General features: G+C 44.2%; 1 protein-coding gene across 1 annotated transcript in view; it reads left to right on the top strand.

The window, feature by feature from the left end:
- The window catches only part of MAP2K6 (mitogen-activated protein kinase kinase 6), a 129,376-nt gene that overhangs the window by 41,953 nt on the left and 71,657 nt on the right, over window positions 1–15,766 (top strand). The gene's annotated exons all lie outside the window — the stretch shown is intronic.

Here is a 15,766-nt window from a genome sequence, read left to right as displayed (position 1 = left end):
TTCTAGAACATCTCCTTTTCCTTGTGGAACCATCCTTTCTGACCTAAATCAAATATCTTCTCTGTGAGACTTCCTCAGCAAGAGTTCCTACCCCAGAGAGACCTCAGCATCTCTCTACAATGGTGGTTTCTTCTATTGAAGGATGCAGCTTGGGATTTAGCAGATCAAGGCATGGCCCCCTGCTAGTCCTTCTAATTACCTTTGTGCATTAATAGGAAGCATTTGAGGAAGGACTGCCACTGCCAGCACCATTACACTATTTTCCCTGTCTTATCTGATGCCTGTGGACACGTTTATCCCCCAGGTTGAGTGGTATTTACCTGGAAATCTTCAGCGTTTGGCCCACCGTTGGTATTTGTATGAATGTCTGAATGAACAAAGGAGCTCAAGTTGGAATTTTCATAGGGGATCCTCTTCTTATTAAAGTCTGTCCTTCCCTGGGGGCTTGCTACTCCAAGTATCGTCCCTGGACTTGCAGACCAGCAGCCTGGCAGCATCAGGGAGCTTGTTAGAAATGCAGGATTTCAGCCGGGTGCGGTGGCTCACACCTGTAATCCCAGCTCTCTGGGAGGCCAAGGCAGGAAGATCACTTGAGCTAAAAACAAGCAAACAAAAACCAGCTGGGCATGGTGGCCTGTGCCTGTAGTCTCAGCTATCCAGGAGGCTGAGGCTGGAGGATTACTTGAGCCCAGGAGATAGAGGCTGTGGTGACCTATGATCACACTACTCCAGCCTGGGTAACAGAGCGAGATGCTGTCTCAAAACAAAAACAAAAACAAAACAAAACAAAAAAGGCAGGATCTCCAATCTCACCTCAAAGCTGCTGCATCAGGATCTGTATTCTAGCAATGTCTGCAGAAGATTCATGTGCACATTAAAGTTTGGGAAGCACTGCTCTAGGCTGGTCTCAAATTATGGCCCATTACTACCTATAACACAATACCTTAGAATTCAGTGAGTCCTAACAAAATGGCAACTGGCTTTCTTCCTTCCTTCCTTCTGTCCCTCCTTCTTTCTTTCATTTTTTTCTTGGAGGCAGAATCTTGCTCTGTCGCCCAGGCTGGAGTGCAATGGTGCCATCTCGGCTCACTGCAACCTCTGCTTTCTGGGTTCCAGTGATTCTCGTGCCTGAGCCTCCCAAGTAGCTGGGACTACAGGTGCCCGCCACCACGCCTGGCTAATTTTTGTACTTTTAGTAGAGATGGGGTTTCACCATCTTGGCCAGGCTGGTCTCAAACTCCTGTCCTCAAGTGATCTGCCTGCCTCGGCCTCCCAAAGTGCTGGGATGCCAGGCGTGAGCCACTGCACCCTGCCACTCCTTCTTTCTTAAAATGGACATTCAAGGACCTACCCTCTACCTACTGAATCAGAATCCCAGTGGGGAGGGCCACTGTATTTTAAACAAATACCTCAGGAGATTCTTATCACCCTGAAGTATAAGGACCACATTCCAGGGCACATTTTAACTCTTTAGTTGTCTCTGATTTTCCCCAAAACCGTGGACTGAAGATGCTCACCTTCAAAATTAGTGTTAACTCTGTTGTGGTCTATACCCGTCTACCTTTCCAGTTTCCCTGTTGCTGTTAATAGTACTGTCGTTCTCCTACTGTCCTTAGATTTCCACCTGGCTTTCATTCCCATTATTGAAATACTCTTACCTTGTGCAGTGTCTCCAAGTTTCAGGAAAGAAAAGAAGAAGTTTCTGTTAGTATCTGTGGCCTTTTCTAGGCCTATTTCTTTGCAGGTGTTACTTTCCTGTCAAGTTCATGGTGTGTCGCCCCTGTCCCCGTTCTCTGTTGTAGTCTGCCTTCTCTTCCCACTTCTCCACCAAAACTCTTCTCTCAAAAGTCACCAGGGACTTCCTTATTTTCAAATTCACTGACCTTTTGGAGCACATTAAAGCAAATCTCTTAGAGGTTGGCAATCTTATAAAAAAATTTGTATTTGGTTCTAACCTCCTTTGCTGGTGTGCAAAGTTGAACATGAATAGCAACCTCTAAGCCAGAGAGAAATTGGATCTTACTGTGTCTTTACTTGCCAGCCCCCAGGGTAGGAAAGTAGTTGGTCACTGAAAGTTTTTATACTTAAAAACGTGTTTTACAAATTCAGGTTTACTGTGATTTTTTTTAACCATTAAGCTAGTTATTTTAATTTCTAATTCCTTTGATTACTGAATTCCTTCAGGCAAATAATTGCCTGTACTTTTCTTGTGATGGTTAATATTATGTAGTTGATTCTAACTAGAATTTTCCCTTGTTTTCTGGAATGCACCCATATTCAAAGTAACTAAATAAGTCATTATCTTTCCTTTGAGAATATGTGAACTAAATCTTTACAATTCAAGGAAAAGAGAAGAACTTAGATTAAAAGGAAATAGAATAAGAAATACATACACTGGGAATCATGCCTGTAATCCCAGAACTTTGGGAGGCCAAGGCAGGTGGATCACCTGAGGTCAGGAGTTCGACACCAGCCTGGCCAACATGGTAAAACCCTGTCTTTACTAAAAATACAAAAATTAGCCAGATGTGGTGGTGCGTGCCTATAGTCCCAGCTGCTCGGGTGGCTGAGGCAGGAGAATCGCTTGAACCCGAAAGGCGGAGGTTGCAGTGAGCCGAGACTGCACCACTGCACTCCAGCCCGGGCAACAGCAAGACTCCGTTTCAAAAAAAAAAAAAAAAAAAAAAAAAGAGGAAAAAAGAAATACACAAGAAATACACAGATCGCAAGGTGTCTTTCTTAAAAAAAAAATATTTTGTTTCCTTCCTCCCTGCCTCCTTCCCTCCCTTCCTCTTTTTCTTCCTTCCTCCCTTTCCTTCATCCTCCTTCTGCCTTCCCTTTCTCCTTCCCTTTTTCTTTCCTTTTCCCCTCCTTCCTCCCTCCTTTCCTCTTTTTCTTCCCTCCCTCCCTCCCTCCCTCTCTCACTTTATTCTTTCCTTTTACCCTCCTTCTCTCCCTTCCTCCCTTCGTCTTTTCTTTCCTCCTTTCTTTCTTTTTACATATTCATCAGACACATCCCAGACAGCACATTAGGCTCTGGGGATAGAGCAATGAAACAAAAGTGGCCCCTTGCCTTTGAGATGCTTCCAGCTTAGCATGGGGCAGTCCTGTCATCAAATAAACATAACAGATTGCTAAACATACAGTGAAAGTCAGGGTCCAGTGGCGAGGGGAGGGTGTCATGAAGGTGGGGTACATGGAGAAAGGGTAGAAACTCATATTAGAAGGACAGGTTCTTGAGCTGAATGCCAAAAGTTTGCACCATTAGGAAGACGGAGGTATTTAAGGCACTGCAGATACATGAGCAAGACGCAGAGATGTGAGATTACCTGGTGCAGCTGAAGGAGTATTGAGAGATGAGGCTGGGGCAAGCAAGGGGGAACGTGTTGGGATTTTAATGTGGGAAGTAGCATGAACATATGTCTGTGATGGAGGACAGTGGATAGGAGAAGTGCAGTCCTCAAAAATGAGAGATCAGTAAGAAAACCAGTGCAAAAGTCTAGCTAAGACTTGTTAGACCAGGGCATAGTATTTTGTTGTTGTTGGGATAGGGTCCCACTGTGTCACCCTGGAATGCAGTGGCATGATCATGGCTCACTGCAGCCTGGACCTCCTGGGTGCAAGTGATCCTCCCACCTCGGCCTCCCAAGTAGCTGGAACTACAGGGGTGTGCCATCATGCTTGGTTAATTTTGGTGTTTTTGTAGAGAGGGGATGTCCCCATGTTACTCAGGCTGATTTTGAATTCCTCGGCTCAAGAGATCCACCCTCCTTGGCCTCCCAAGGTGCTGGGATTACAGGCCTGAGCCACCATACCTGGTCGGGGTGCAGTATTAAGAAGTGACGTAGAGTGGTAGAAACCTGGAGAATAGGTTGCCATGGGTGAGCCGCACAGGGAAAGAATAGGCTGAAGACAGAATCAACTTTTGATCAGGAGGAGTGAAGGAAGAGCTCCTTAGAGAAGTAGGATGTGATACAGATTCAAAACACTCACTATCCCTTTCTGACTAACAAGAAAGTCCTTTTTCTACTATAAAAAGCATATAGTAAAAGATGTGAGTGGTATTCTCTTCTTCCTTTGCCTTCTGGAGTAACAGCAAAATGACTCCCCTTTCAACATGACAGCTGTTGAAATGATTGAAAGAAAACTCTCATGATTTTCCTTAATCTCTTCCTCCCTGGTTTATGTACTCCTGGGTGTCCTCACTGCCCTGTATGTGACATGGTTTCTAAACCACTCACCTGCCCTGTGAACATAGCCAGCAGCACGTGGTCCCGATGCAATGGAAAGAATGAGGGCAGTGACTGGCCCTGTCTTCATCCTTTTCTCCTTCAGCGGAGATTTATTTCTTCCAATTTCTGCAGCCAACTCTGTGGGAGTTGTTGGGTTGGTGAACCCGAGGGGTGGAAGAGACAGCTCTGGGACCACTGAATAGCCTAGCTTTGTTTAGGGGCATGTTTTCCTGACTGTTTATGGTGCCTGACAGGGTCGTTTTTGTTCTGGGGAGAGCTCATTTGATAAAGCAGGCTGCTGAGAAAGCTGTGGGGCTCCACTTTTTCTGGGGATATCTCCAAGGCCCCCCAGAGAGCTGCAATTTAGCATCCCGCAGGCACCCCTTGCTCACGGAGGTCATCTGAGGCCCTTTGCATCCTTGTCCCAAGTCTAACTCAGATAGTGGAGGGGAGAGAAACTGTTGCCAAACTCACCAGCTTAGTAGTCAGGAAGGAGTTCAGGCCAGCAAGATTCCATTTTAATCGTCAATCACACATTACCAAATAAAAAAGAAAGAAAAAGCTGCAGCTGTGTGCCACTCTTCATAACTTTTCCTCCGTGGTTGGCAGTCAGATTGCTTTCTTTTGCAGAAAACACGATGTCAGGTTTAGTCAGAATTTATGTGTAGAAATTCGCAAGGAGGCAGTTTGGAAAGGAAGGTGAAATTAGTGAGGTTTTAGTTCGCACTTGGGACGAATTACAGACATTCGGGATGGTGGCATGCAAAAGTATGCTGCATTTTCCTTCTCAGCACCCCCTGCTTCATCTCATAGCCCTGGGCACAGTGCAGAATCCTTCACAGGCAGGGTTTAAATATAGCAAGGCACAACACTGGCCATAGAGGACACGAGAACCTCTACCTCAGTTAGCAGGGAACAGGTTAGCACTTCCTCTATCCAGGGGATGGACTCTGGTCAGCTGACTGGTGTGGCACGTACATTCTTCCGAGAGTAAAGAGATGCTTGGCTGGTCTCTGTGGGCTCCAGCACATGCAGTCCCTCCACAAAACGACAAGAGAACACAGTGTGCTACTGAACGCCACTAGATCTGTATTGAGCCATCTACGTTTTCCTCTAGAGCCCTGACAAAGGTGGTTTTTCAAGTGAATTCTAGACCAGCCATCTAAGGAGCTTTAGGTTCAAGTCCCACTTCCACCCCATTTGAGTTGGATGGCCTTGGGTCACCTTCTCAACCACTCAGAACTACAGTTTCTTCTTCAATATGTGTATAGGCCATGGATATTTTTGCCCTGCATACGTGACCCTGTGTGATTAAGTCTCGGCCTCATTTCTGGGCCTCTCCTGCACTGTTATCCTTTTTCACACTCTGGGCTTCAGCTAGACGTTCTGCAAAGCCCTTGGATTTTCCACCTTCATGCTCTTGTTCTTGCTGCTTTCCTTCCCCTTGCCCTTAGAATGCCCTTTTCTCCATATTTGCCTTTAAGAAGTCATGTTTTTGGCCGGGCGCGGTGGCTCACGCCTGTAATCCCAGCACTTTGGGAGGCCGAGGCGGGCGGATCACGAGGTCAGGAGATCGAGACCATTCTGGTCAACACAGTGAAACCCCATCTGAAAGAGGACCAGCAATGACTTGTCTTTTTTGTTTTTTGTTTTTTTTGCCTTTCATGGACAGCACGCAGGGTGCTCGCTGGCTGATAAATCCATATGGTCAGGATTGGCTGACCCCTTCATGTCTTAGGTGGTAATGGGAGATGTATTTGACGCTGCTGCCCCTGCTGACCTGTGGGTGCACCAGCCACTGGGGCGCCTCCATGAGTCACAGTGTTAGAGGCTTATGGCTAAGAAACTGATTTGAAGTGTGTGAACGTGTGCCAAGAAAAAATGATTCGGCTTTTGTTATTTTATAATGTTCAGATAATCAATATGAAGCATTTTTTTTACATTTTGCTTTCATGGACATATATGTTTGTGTGTATATATATATGTGTGTATATATATGTATGTATTCACTATATAATAGTGAATGTATGTATATTATTCACTAATATACGTGTGTGTGTATATATATACACACACATATATATGCACACACACACACACATATATGTATATATACACACGCAATCTTGGCTCACTGCAACCTCCACCTCCCACGTTCAAGCGATTCTCCTGTCTCAGCCCCCAGAGTAGCTATATATGTATATACACACACACACACGTATATACATACATACACATACACATATGTATATATACACACACACATATATATACACACACATACATATATGTATATTAGTGAATCTACTTAGAAAGAATTTTATTTTGAAACTAAGCTATAACCAGCAATTTGGGAGGCTGAGGTGGGTGGATCACCTGAGGTCAGGAGTTCAAGACCAGCTGGCCAACGTGGTGAAACCCCATCTCTACTAAAAATACAAAAAATTAGCCAGGCATGGTGGCGTGTGCCTGTAATCCCAGCTACTCTGGGGGCTGAGACGGGAGAATTGCTTGAACCTGGGAGGCGGAGGTTGCAGTGAGCCGAGATTGTGCCATTGCACTCCAGCTATACATTGCATAGGCTCACCAATGCAACAAAACCAGCTTATTGATTGATAAATAAATATTTAAAATATTGTGTGTTTTTATTTTGTTTTATTTTTTAATTTATTTACTTATTTTTTTGAGACGGAGTCTCACTCTGTTGCTCAGGCTGGAGTGCACTGGCGTGATCTCGGCTCACTGCAGCCTCTGCTTCCTGGGTTCAAGCGATTCTCCTGCCTCAGCCTCCTGAGTAGCTGGGATTACAGTGTCTGGGTCTTAGGTTCCTCATCTGTCAAATGGAGACAGTAATAGTTGATTACATGATTTTCATGAAGATTAAATGAGTTATTGCACTTTTAGTATAGTGCTTTCTCCTTATCAACACTCACTACTTATTTTTATTTTTTATTTTTTACTTTTGAGACACAGTCTTGCTCTATTGTCCAGGCTGGAGTTCGAGTCCAGGCTGGAGGGCAGAGGCGCAATTTTGGCTCACTGCAACCTCCACCTCCCAGGTTCACATGATTCTCCTGCCTCAGCCTCTTGAGTAGCTGGGACTACAGGCGTGCGCTACCACGCCTGGCTAATTTTTGTATTTTTAGTAGAGATGGGGTTTCAGTATGTTGCCCAAGCTGGTCTCAAACTCCTGACCTCAAGTGATCTGCCCATCTCGGTGCCCCAAAGTGCTGAGATTACAGGTGTGAGCCGCCACTACTTATTTTTGTAAGATGTCCTTTTATCTTTGCTAGATTGTGTACTTATTTATTTATTTGAGACAGAGTCTCGCTTTGTTGCCCCGGCTGGAGTGCAGTGGTGCGATCTCGGCTCACTGCAACCTCTGCCTCCCGGGTTCAAGCAATTCTCCTGCTTCGGCCTCCCGAGTAGCTGGGATTACAGGCATGTGCCACCAGGCCTGGCTAATTTTTGTATTTATAGTAGAGACGGGGTTTCACCATGTTGTTCAGGCTGGTCTAGAAACTCCTGACCTTGTGATCCCTCCGCCTCAGCCTCCCAAAGTGCTGGGATTACAGGCATGAGCCACTGCATCCGACCAGATTGTGTATTTAACAGAATACATATTTTCTTTATTTTTACAGACCCCCACAGAGCCTGATGCATAATAGCTCCTTGATAATATTTGTTGAATGAATGAATGATAGCTATTTTAATGGTCAGAGCCACCTGGACTCATTTGAGTTGCAATCTATGCAATACGAGATTGGACCATATCCAGGCAAGAATTCCAGATTCATCCTGTCCTTGTCGGTACCCTAGTTGGGTTAACTGAAATGACTGCCTGGAACACAAAGTCTTTAATAAAATGATATTACTATGCTCTACAAATCTATAAGTTACGGCCTGCCCTCATTTCCCTTATTTAAATTTTTCCTGTCTTCTTGCATTTTGTATCAAAAGCAACCTAAGTTTAATAACTTAAGCAAAGGTAAACATTTCTTCCTTTTGCTTTAAGATTCCCAGTGTATGTGTATTCAGTCAGCAAACGTTTGTGAAGCGACCTACTGTACACTTGGCAGCAGGCTGAAAGACAGAAGGCCACCTCCTGATGCATCCTCATTGCTGATTTTGTTAATGGTAGAGGTGACAAGATAGGGGATGCAGAGGAGGGATTTGCCCTTCCTGGTGATGTTTTGTTTTTTTCTTTTTTTTTTTGGAAACAAAGTTTTGCTCTTGTTGTCCAGGCTGGAATACAGTGGTGCAGTCTCGGCTCACTGCAACCCCTGCCTCCCGAGTTCAAGAGATTCTCCTGCCTCAGCCTCCCAAGTAGCTGGGATTACAGGCCTGCGCCACCATGCCTAGCTGATGTTTTGTATTTAGTAGAGATGGGGTCTCACCATGTTGGCTAGGCTGCTCTCAAACTACTGACCTCAGGTGATCTGCCCGCCTTGGCCTCTCAAAGTGCTGGGATTACAGGCATGAGCCACTGCACCCAGCCCTGGTGATGCTTTTTAGTGCCTCTAATTCTTCTGAGCCTTTTCTTCCACTTCTTAGAAATATATAGACCTCCGGTTGGGCATAGTGGCTCACGCCTGTAATCCCAGCACTTTGGGAGGCCAAGGTGGGCGGATTACCTGAGGCCAGTAGTTTGAGACCAGCCTAGCCAACATGGTGAGACTCTGTCTCTCCTAAAAAAAAAAAAAAAATGCAAAAATTAGCCAAGCGTGGTGGCAAACACCTGTAGTCCCAGCTACTCGGGAGGCTGAGGCAGAAGAATAGCTTGAACCAGGAGGCAGAGGTTGCAGTGAGCCAAGAGCAAGCCACTACTCCAGCCTGGGTGACAGAGGAGGACTCTGTCTCAAAAAAAAAAAAAAAAAGAAATATATAAATATATAGACCTCCTCTTTCCACTCCCTTCCTCTAGTAGCTTGTCCATTATCTTCTCTTCCTCGATGGAAAAGCATATTGTAAATTAAAGAAGTCAAAAACGCAAGAAGGTATTCTGTATTGTTACTTTTACTATGATCTCCGTTTTCCCAGAAAGTGTGTAGACCCTCCTTATCATCCCTCAGCTCTATTCTTTGGCCCATTCCTTTCTGGAATTTGTTTCTCAAGCCATCGGCACTGCATCCCCTCCAGTGGTTTGAAACTGGGCAAGACCTTGCATTCCGAAGCAAAAGTGGAAATCGGATGCTCTTAGCAATCCCTGTGAATGCGGGGAAATCCCGTGGCAGTTTCTTACAGAAACAGGTTATACTGGGTGGATGGGTTTAAAGCATTATTCACAGGACTAATTGTATGACTTGGAGCAGCCTCGGTTTCCTCATCTTTCCTCATTTTTCCTCATAAAATGACTTCTACTCACTTAAGGCTTGTTCCAGGTTCAGAGATCTAGGATTCACTTATGTTATCAGTTAAATAGGTTTTTGTTGGGCTGATGTTGGAGGCTCCCTATTGAAATATTGTGTATCTGAGAAATATATACAGAGCTAAACAATCAGATTAACGAGTGAACTTTTGATGTGCCATCTGTTTATTATGGTGGTTCTACCATGAAATCTGTTGCAAAGATAATACTAACAAACCAGAAAAGTGCATCTTAATATTTACATGGATTACAATAAGAATTGGTAATGGCTCATGAACTGGTAATCTCACTGGCCCCCATTCTATCCTTCTGGTTAATGCTTTACTTGAAGCTGAGTTTTGTTCCACCAATTATTTCTTCATACCTGCATCCTAGGCAGTAATAAAGGGGTCCCTATATAAGGCAAAGAATACGGAATTAAGTAACTGAGGTACCATATATGAATAGGTACAAGAAGAGACTGGAACATGTTAGAATTTGTGTTTTGATATTTTTCAGGGAGAACTCTTGGGATGATGTTTTACCTAATACTTAATGATATCTGACTGGTCTGCTCTGCAGGGAACACAGCCATGTGGTGCTCATTGGCTGCTGTTTGTTAGGACGTGGGCCATCTGTAGCCAGGAAGGGTTGAGATAATCAGGAGGGGGAAAGTGGGAGGAGAATGGGTTGTATGGAGCTGTGAAATGCCATTGTGGTGAGTTTCCTTTCATTGTGTATTGATTTGGGTTTTCTAGAGGACGGCTCTGGACTGAGTCTTTTTCCATTTTCACTGTTGCTAGGTTGACTGTTAAGTAATGCTTTTAGACTTCTTGGTGAGACAACTGAGAACATCCTGGAACTACCATACTATAAAAATGTTAATGTGTACATATCTATGTATAATAGTAACTCCCAAATCTCAGTTTTTATTCAGTCTTTTCCTTGAAGCTTAAGACTTGAGTAAGCAGTTGTTTGCTGGATTTCTTTTCTTAGTTTCGTGGGTTTTTTTGTTGTTGTTGTTGTTGTTAGACAGAGTCTCGCTCTGTCACCCAGGCTGGAGTGCAGTGGCATGTGATTTCAGCTCACTGCAACAACCTCCACCTCCCAGGTTCAAGCGATTCTCATGCCTCAGCCTCCCAAGTAGCTGGGATTACAGGCGTGTGCCACCACGCCCAGCTAATTTTTGTATTTTTAGTAGAGACGAGGTTTCACCATGTTGGCTAGACTGGTCTCGAACTCCTGACCTCAAGTGATCCACCTTCCTTGGCCTCCCAAAGTGCTGGAATTACAGGCATGAGCCATCGCAACTGGCCTTGGATTTCTTTACCTGGATGGTGCCTGAATCTTAACCTGTTTCAGCCCAAGTGCACCCCTTCCCACATTCCTAGATTGCTTCTCCTGTGATGGCGTTTTCAGTTGTTACCTGCTATTTCCCTAGAAGGACCTTTAGTGTAATTCAGAGTTCCTTCTCCCCATCTCTACCATCACTAATCCAATCCAGGCCCTTCTCATCCCTCATTTGAGCCTCTGCTGTAATCTCTCAATGAGTTTTCCTGACTCCAGTCTCATCCTCTATTTGACCCACTCTCCATCTGCCACCAGAATGACTAAGGAAGTAATTCAACAACCATTTATGAGCCAATTACTCTTTTCAGGGCTGGGATAACATAGCCAACGAATCACTGTTTCTGCTCTCGCAAAACTTAGTTCCTAGTACTGAAGGCCAATAAAGCCGTGTACGCAAACATAACTAATGTGTTTATAAACTGTTGTAAAGGAAACAAACAAGGATTTGAGGTGGAGGATGAAAGAGAAGGTATACTTTGCATAGGGTTGATGAACAAGGGCTCTCCTTGATGATGACATCGAAGCTGAGTTCGAAAAGGTGCGAAGAAACTAGAAGAGGAATGAAGGGAGCCAGGGGTGTCCAAGGGAGAGAATACAGTTATGGGTTCTTAGTTTCTGTTTCTGGTTGGGCCAGTAAAGCCCCTTCATCATCCCTCTTTTCTGCTTATCACTAGAGACAGAAACTAAAAACCATGGTTTCAGGCTGCAAAAAGCCCAAAACAAAACAAAACAGAACAACAACAACAACAACAACAACAACAACAACAACAACAGGCAGGTTGGACAAGCAATCTAGACAGAATGAACAGTTTGCAAAGACTCCGAGATGTGTAAGAGCTTATTTGTTTCAAAGAACTGAACACTAGAAGAAAGTGATTAATGCACAGAGCAATTGAAGAAGTCATAGGAGATGGGATCAGAAAAATGGGCAAGAATCGTGTTACAGAGGCCCTTGTGGTCTGCAGTAGAGAGTGCAGGACCTATTTTCTAGGGGAGGATAGATCCCACTTTCTTGTAATTGTGGAAATGAGATCCCTGTTTTCTTGCTGGCTGTCAGTTGAGGACTGTTGCTAGGTTCTAGAGGCCACATGCATTCCTTGAGTTCTGTCCCCTTCCTTCATCTTAAAAGCCTGCAAGGCTGGTCAAGTTCTTCTCACATTGCATCTCTCTAACCAACCCCTCTACCTTCCTCTTCCACTTTTAAGGACTATTTTGAGCCCGCTCAAAATATCCAAGTAATCCTGATCAATCGTTAACTTTAATCATTTCTGCAAAGATCGTTTTGTCATGGAAGGTAACATATTCACAGAATCTGGGAAGTAGGGCATGGACAGCTTTGAGAGTGGAGTGGATATTATTCTGCCTACCACAAAGGTAGAGTCAAATGAGAAAAGTATCTATAGGGGGCCAGGTGCGGTGGTGCACACCTGTAATCCCAGTGCTTTGGGAGGCTGAGGTGGGTGGATCACGAGGCGGGCGGATCACGAGATCAGGAGTTCGAGACCAGCCTGGCCAACACGGCATGGTATTTTCCGTGTCTATGAAAAATACAAAAAATTAGCCAGGCATGGTGGTAGATGCCTGTAATCCCAGCTACTTGGGAGGCTGAGGCAGGAGAATTGCTTGAACCCGGGAAGTAGAGGTTACAGTGAGCCGAGATCACTCCACTGCACCCCAGCCTGGGGGCAATGGAGTGAGACTCCATCTCAAAAAAATAAATAAGTAAATAAAGAGAAAAGTATCTATAGGGGTGGTTGATGACCTTGACAAGAGCTTTTTCGGACATATGATGGCAAAGGAGAGCCATATCATGGCTGGTGGAGCAATGAAAGGGGAAGTTAGAAAGTAGAAACAGTGGGCCTGGCATGGTGGCTCACGCCTGTAATCCCAGCACTTTGGGAGGCTGAGGCGGGTGGATCATTTGAGTCCAGGAGTTTAAGACCAACCTGGGCAACATGGTGAAACCCCATCTCTACAAAAAAAATCCAAAACGTTAGCTGGGCATGGTGGTGTGTGCCTGTAGTCCTGGCTACTCAGGAGGCTAAGGTGGGAGGATCCCTTGAGCCCAGGAGGTAGAGTTTGCAGTGAGCCTCATCACACCATTGCACTCCAGCCTGGATGACAGAGTGAGACCCTGTTGCAAAAAGAAAACCATAAAGTAGAAACAATGTAGTGTGTAGACAACTCTTTAGATAACTTGGATTATGGCTGGAGGGGATGTGGAATGAAATGAAGCATTTTTTTAGGCAAATACAAACGATGTTTGCTGATAAGAATAAACCAGGCAAAAGTAGCATGATGATGATACTTGGAGCATCACTAAGATGAGGCCCTGGAATCCTTCATCCAGGGAGGATAGATGCTTCTTCCATCAGGGAAGGGAGGAAACCCTGCAAGGAAGCACTGGAATCTTTCCTAGGACAAGAGTGGATGAATCCAGAGCCAGCAGAGAGCTTGACCTTTAATGGGAGGGACATGCCCCCTTGTGTATAGAAGGGAAGATGGAGGATTTGGATGCTTTGTGACATTGTGATGGGAGATAAGTGAAGTGCCATCTCATGGCTTTTATTTTGTCAATGAAGTATGAAGCAGGGCATCATCTAACAGAACTGTGACCATACCAACCTTGCTTCAAACTCCTCAACGGCACTACCTGCTTACCTCTGTTTTTGTTTCCTGGTGCTGTCTGCCTAGAACTTGACACTACCTCCTCACGCATTCTGCCTAGCCCTCTGGACACACCACACCTCTTTGCTTTTGATGGTGTGTTTGCTTATGGCCTTTACCAGAATGCCTTGCCTCTTCTCACTTTCCCTTTTACCATCTCCCATCCCCACCTCCCAATGCACACTCCTTTTCCAGGAACCAGCCTTGAAACACACCCTCACCCTGGCTGTTTGTAGGGGCAGAGGCCATGGTGCGTTCATTGTGAAATTCACAGCACCTAGGACGGTGTCTGCACATAGGAAGAGCTCAGTATATGTTTTTCAATATAATAACTTCATTGCAGGTAAATTAATTGATTGAGCATGTATCTCAAACTATCAAAATAGGGTAGGAAAAAAATGAAATGTATTAAGTGGAAAAGAACTGTTGTTATACTCTTTGCTGACTTGGTGTAATTTCATTTTGCTCACTCTCAACCACCAGCTTTCAGTGGCCTCAAGCATTCAAAATGTCAGCTTTACAAAGTCATGAAATCAACCTAAGCATCCATCAGTGGTTGACTGGATAAAGAAAGTGTGATATATATATATATATATATATATATATATATATATATATATGCCATGGAATACTATACAGCCATAGAAGAGAACGGAAGTATGCCTTTTGTAGCAACATGGATGGAGCTGGAGGCCATTATCCTAAGTGAAGTAACTCAGGGACAGAAAATAAAATACTGCATGTTCTCACTTATATGCTGGAGCTAAACAGTGCGCACATAAAGATGGAAATAATAGACACTGGGGACTCCAGAAAAGGGGAGAGTGGAAAGTGGGTAAGGATTAAAAATATTACCTACTAGGCACAGTGTTCACTATTTTGGTGATGGGTACACTGGAAGCCCAAACCTCATCATTATGCAATACACCTGTGTAACAAACCAGCACATGTACCCTTGAATCTAAAATAATAGAATACAATAAAATAAAGGAAAACAAAAAAAAACCCAAAATAGCAAATAAAAAATTCCATAAATAAGCAATTCATATGTTAAAAAACACAACAAAGTGTCAACTTTAAATCTGTATTATTCTGTAGGCTGTAAAGTCTGTGAGAGAAAAGATTATGGTTTAGCCCTCCTTGTATTGTCAGTGCTTGACACAAATATAAAGCCTGTAGAAAGTATTAAAATGTTTAGATGAATGTTTTCGTATGATTTAAAAATTACTATCTGTTTCTAGAAGCTGCAGTGTCTAGCACATCTTCCCCCCAGGGATGTCCTTCTGTTCTCTGATTGGCCTTTAGAGAAAGTGGTCTGATACCACCCTGATTTTTATCTCTTTATTCATTTCAGAGGCCTTGGGTTATTCTGAGCATGTTGATTTCAAGTCCTGTAAAACTGAGTGACTTAATATATCGTTCTTCAACTTGGTGTTTTTAAAGAGCCAAACATATTCACACATGCTACAAATGCATGCTAGCTCTGCATTTGGTTACTTGATGAGTTCAATAGAAGCCCAAATCTCAGCATTAAGCAACATACTCCCTGTTACAAGGCCGCACAGGTACCCCCGAATCTAAAAAAAAGTTTAACATTAACAATAATAAATTACAAATAAATACGCATCGTTACAAGCAAGATTTGTAGTGCAGTAGGTCCTTGAATAATGCCATTTCATTCAACATTGTTTTATTATAGTGTTGATGAGAAAACAAAGTCAGTTCCCAACCAGGGCCGCTGTCTGTGTGGAGTTTGTAATTCTGCCCGTGTCTGCAAGGGTAACCTCTGGGCACTCAGGGTTCCTCTTACATCTCAAAGATGTGCATGTGGATTAGTGGACGTGTCTGCATCGTCCCCATCTAAGTGAGTGTGGGTGAGGGTGGGTGCACCCTGAGGCGGGATGGCATCCTGTCCAGGTTGGGTCCCAGCTCAGTACTCTGAGCTACTGGGATAAGATCTGGCCACCTTGAACTGGAGTAATTAGCAACATCATTATCTTACTTGTTTTATTCTTTTTTTTTTTTTTTTTTTGAAATGGAGTTTCACTCTATTGCTCGGGCTGGGGTACAGTAGTATGGCCTTGGCTCCCTGCAGCCTCTACTCCCTGGGCTCAAGCAATCCTTCCGCCTCAGCCTCCTAAGTAGCTGGGACCACAGGCATGCGCCACTA

This window comes from Symphalangus syndactylus, chromosome 14 (assembly GCF_028878055.3).
Source record: "Symphalangus syndactylus isolate Jambi chromosome 14, NHGRI_mSymSyn1-v2.1_pri, whole genome shotgun sequence".
NCBI classification, from domain to species: Eukaryota; Metazoa; Chordata; class Mammalia; order Primates; family Hylobatidae; genus Symphalangus; species Symphalangus syndactylus.
Note: the sequence above shows the minus strand (reverse complement) of the source record. Positions and strands in the feature narration are given on the sequence as shown.